Raw genomic sequence first — 5368 nt, 5'->3', positions numbered from 1 at the left:
TAAGCAAAAGATTGTTCCCAAGCTAAATGAGTACTATGCAGTTAGATATTGTAATATTCCTTACTTACTTGCCATGCCTTGCTTGTATTTGTGTATGCTTGCTGTTATGTATTGCTTGTGCTTTGCTTATGCTTGTATTATTCCAGGTTTTGTGACCTGGGTTTTTGAAGTATATGCTTGAAGAGACAAATCGTTGCATGGTGTCAGAGTAGAAGATGGATACCACCGTCCCATATCCTGAGCTGAACTGGGAATCGGACAATCTAAAAGAGGCTTGGACTAGATTCAAAAGTCATGCTAATCTAATGTTTGATGGACCCTTGAGCGGAAAAAGTGAGAAAATCAAGTGTGCATATCTGCTAATTTGGCTTGGTGAAAAAGGACGAGATATGTTCAGCACTTGGACGCTAGCAGCTGATGAAAAAGACAAAATTTGTGTATACCTTGCCAAATTTGATGACTACTTTAATCCACAATCAAACCCCATATTCTCCCGATATACATTCCACAAACGTGACCAAAGGGAAGGCGAAACTATAGAATAATATGCAACTGAACTGAAAATCTTAGTGCGAGACTGCTCATATGGAGCTACGATTGTTGACGAAATGGTCCGTGATCGCCTCATCTTCGGAACATCATCCCAGAAGATTCGTGAAAGACTACTGCAATCGGGATCTGAATTGACTCTCTCAGATGCTATCAAAATAGCAAGAACCTACACAGAAACCCAGGTACAACTTAAGACAATGTCAGCAGAATCAACTAGTCATGGAAAACAAGAAGTTGATATCATCAAGAAGAATCAAAATAGACTGTGGAAACCCAATCGTGACCGAATTGAAAACCGTGAATGTTACTTCTGTGGCGGAGACTATTCACAGAATCACCAGTGCCCTGCAAAAGGGAAGATCTGCAGTAACTTCAGAAAACCCAACCATTTTGCACGTGTCTGCCGTGGTAGCAAAAAGACTGTGAACATCATCAGTTCTGAAGCTCAACAAACTGACGAACTATTCATCCATCATCTAATGATGGATAAAGCTGATGACGAGCCATATGCTAAACTAAGAATCGCCAACCAGTTCAGTGTGAAATTCAAGATTGACACAGGGGCACAAGCTAGTATCATTACCAGACAGACGGTGGAAAGACTGAATCCAGAACCTGCAATCCACCCTACAAACCGCATTTTAACAAGCTTTTGTGGTCAGACTATTCCCGTCCTGGGGACATGTAAGATCGACTGTGCCTACAAATCAAATGATAGTCAACCCATAGAGTTTTTTGTAGTGCATTCAACCCCTACTCCTATCCTTAGCTTCAGTGCAAGTCGTCAACTGAACCTGGTAAAGCTGATACTTAGTCTTCAATCTGGAAAGCCCAGCACTGATAAGATACTCACCAAATTTTCCGACCTATTTGTAGGAGTTGGGAAACTGGAAGGTGAATGTAAGATAATCCTCAAGGACGATGCACAGCCATCCATTCAGCCCACGAGACGAATCCCCTTGAGTCTCCAGTCCAAATTCAAGGAAGAACTAGATCGTATGGGAAACCTAGGAGTCATTGAGAAGGTGACCCATCCAACTGATTGGGTGAACTCAGCTGTGGTTGTTGAGAAACCAGATGGAACCTTGAGAGTCTGTATAGATCCTCACGATCTCAACAAAGCCATAAAGAGACCCCACCATCCTATGCCAACTTTTGAGGAAGCTGTGCAAAAGCATGTAGGCGCTAAGTATTTCTCCAAGATAAATGCCCAGACAGGATATTGGAACTTATGTCTTGATCACAAGTCTTCTGAACTGACTGAATCTTCCAAAATTCTCAACTTCACATGGGCGATACATATTTAGATGTGTACCCTTTGGACTCAAAGTCTGCATAAGAAGAGTTCCAACGCCACATGGAAGAGGCATTCAGCAACCTCAAGAGATTCTCAGTAATTTCGGATGACATGATCATCTCTGGTGTATCTGAAGAGGACCATGACAGAAATCTTCAAAAAACCCTTTTAAGAGCTAGAGAAAAGGGAGTCAAGCTTAACAAAGATAAGTGCATTTTCAAATCAACTTTGATACCTTACTTCGGACACATCATTTCCGAAAACAGAATCCACCCAGATCCTGAGAAAATCCAAGCAATAGAAGAAATGCCATCACCCAAATCCCAGGAAGGACTACAAACAGCCCTTGGGATGCTAAACTGCCTTTCACGCCATATCCAAAATTTGTCAAGCCTAAACGAACCTCTTAGGACCTTAGCTAAGCAGAAGCAATGCAACTGGACAAATGAACATGAAGCCACACTCACGAAAATTAAAGCGTCGATCATAACAACAATTTCGCTCTTCGATCCTACAAAAAATCAAATAGAGATCCAAGTTGATGCTTCCAAATCAGGACTCGGCGCTGTCCTGCTTCAAGAGAATAAAATTGTTTCATCGAAATCGCTGAATGAAACAGAGCAGAGATACTCGCAAATCGAAAAGGAGCTGTATGCCATTGTTTTTGGATGTCGCCATTTTCATCAGTATCTCTATGGCCGTCACTTCCAAGTCACCAGTGACCATAAACCCCTGGAAACAATCCCCAATCGGCCGATCAATAAGTTGTTACCAAGACTTCAAACAATGATGTTACATCTACAACCCTACGATTTCAGTATAACATATCGACCAGGCACCAAAACACTGATCCCAGAGACCCTCTCCCGGCTCCAATTAGAAACTAAGGAACTATTGCTTCACAGAGAAATTGAATACTATGTACACTCTGTTATGAAACTACTACCAATCAGTCAAGAAAAGCTATCAGAGTTGAAACAAGGAATGCTCAGAAATCCACAGCTGAGGGTTCTGAGGAAAATGGTAGAAGAAGGTTGGCCCAAAAAAAGATCAATGGTTCCGTCATCCATAGCTGAATTCTGGACAGTAAAAAGTAATCTCAGTGTTGTTGATGACATCATCATGAAAGATGACCGTCTTGTCATCCCAGACAGCATGCAAATCGCTGTATTGCAAAGCATCCATGCTTCACATCTTGGTATTGAGAAGACGAAAAACACAGCCAGATCAGTCATTTTCTGGCCAAAGATGAGTCAGACAATAGAAGATTTCGTCAAGAAGTGTGATGCGTGCTGCACTTATTCTACAGCAAATGCAAGAGAACCCTTGCTTCATCACGATATTCCCAGCTACCCTTGGGAGCATGTTGGCATTGATCTGTTTTACATATCCGGAAGATACTATCTGATCATAGTGGATTATTACAGTCGATTTTTTTTATCTGATTAGCGTTGAATAAATACTTAAACCAAACTCATAATACATAAGCTAAAATCTCACTTCTCTAGATTCGGGATACCCTTGATGATTACATCTGATAATGGCCCACAATTCACTTCAGAAACGTTCAAGGATTTCATGAGACAGTGGGGAATACGACACAACACCTCTAGCCCGAACCATCCTCAGTCCAACGGACTCGCTGAGAAAACAGTTGGTATTGCTAAGGCCATGATCATGAAAACAAAGAAATCGAAAACTGACCTCGAGCTAGCTCTCCTTGAGTACCGCAACACACCAGTCGATGGTCTAGCTTCCCCAGCCCAACTGCTAATGAGTAGAAACTTGAGATCCCTAGTGCCCTGCACCATTGAGCACTTATCTCCAAAAGTCGTACCTATGCAGGAATTCATGTCCGCAAGGACTAAAGAAAGGGAAAGACAGAGACGCTACTATGATCAACATACCAAAAGCCTTAATCCGCTGCAGAGAGGCCAACAAGTTCGAGTATGGTCCAACAATCAAACCTGGCAACCTGCAACAGTCCTCCGAGAAGCAGATGCGCCACGATCGTATGTAGTACAGACGAAAGCAAACAGACAATACCGCCGGAATAGAAAGCACTTGAAAGTCGTGACTACAGATGAGAAGAGTTCTGATTCTGATTCAAACACTGGCAGCTCGTCAGTACACAATTCATGGCATCACTCTCCGGACTTACCCCAAACAGAGGACGTGCACTTTCGCCAAGCCAGCATGCCAGAATTGCCGGTCGCCGTGGGCCAGGAAAACACTGTGGTCTCCCTGCCTTCCGCGGCCGAAGTCGACAACAGTCTCAGAAGTTCTGTAACTACCAGGAGTGGTCGACAAGTCAAGCCACCGTCAAGAATAAACCTATGATTGACAAGCTCTTCCGAAAAGAAGGGAGATGTAATATTCCTTACTTACTTGCCATGCCTTGCTTGTATTTGTGTATGCTTGCTGTTATGTATTGCTTGTGCTTTGCTTATGCTTGTATTATTCCAGGTTTTGTGACCTGGGTTTTTGAAGTATATGCTTGAAGAGACAAATCGTTACAATATGATGCAAGGAATGATGAACAAGGTTACATAGGAAGGGTTCTAGACTTTCCTGACGAGGGAAAAGTTAAGCTCAAGTTTCTTCACTGCTTGAGCCTTGCCACCTACTCTTTCAATTGGCCAAAGAAAGATAATATCGATACTGTGGATGACAAATACATTTTTGCTGGACCAGTAAACTTAGTGGGAACTGGACCATTTGAAATACCCCAAATCTGTCAGGTTATTGTATCGTACAAGGCAGTTACTGGCAAGCGTCAGTAGATCTTTGTTTTATGCCCATACACGTAAGCTACAACATATATGAGTAACTTTTTGTATCTGGAGTCAAACCATAATTTGTGTGATATGTTTTTCTTTTTTAAAATACAAGCAATCATTTACATTCAGTGATTTGTGCACCTCGGCTATGATACTTGTAATGTTTATCTGTTGGATAAGTCTGACACTGTCGGAGTTACCCCACAGCAGCAGAAAAAAGTATGGTATGGCCTTTTGATGCCAGTCAGTTTGACATAAAAATTGTTTGCTTATGTACTTATAGTGATTCCTCGATGCCCTTTAAGATGGTGAAGTCATATTATTTTTGACATATTGTTGGAAAAAGCTAGTAGGATATGTTGCACTTCTCCCAAAGCTGGGGAAAGTCCAACATAGCAGACTGCACCAACTTTGAGACCTGGTGATGGGTTACAAGCACATTATATGGGAAAATCAGAAAGTTAATAATATGGGAAACTGCTGTAAAAAAAAGGTTTAGAGAAGATGATATGAGATACTCATAAAAAAAAAATCTTGAGTCAATTTAACACAAAAAAAAAACATGTTAAGGTGTCGGACTTTCCCCAATTCACTCTATTATATTTGTAATCAGCATAAAAAAGGGATCAAATGGTTAATTCACTGAAGGCCTATTTGAAACTAAATAATATGATTTGGTAGCCTATACATTCACCACAAAGGCATCAAACGGTGTATTCACTTTATTAGAAACTCAAAT

This window comes from Artemia sp. Qi Xiang Cuo, unplaced genomic scaffold (assembly GCF_049724085.1).
Source record: "Artemia sp. Qi Xiang Cuo unplaced genomic scaffold, ASM4972408v1 HiC_scaffold_2985, whole genome shotgun sequence".
Lineage (NCBI taxonomy): Eukaryota > Metazoa > Arthropoda > Branchiopoda > Anostraca > Artemiidae > Artemia > Artemia sp. Qi Xiang Cuo.
This window is presented reverse-complemented; position numbering follows the sequence as displayed.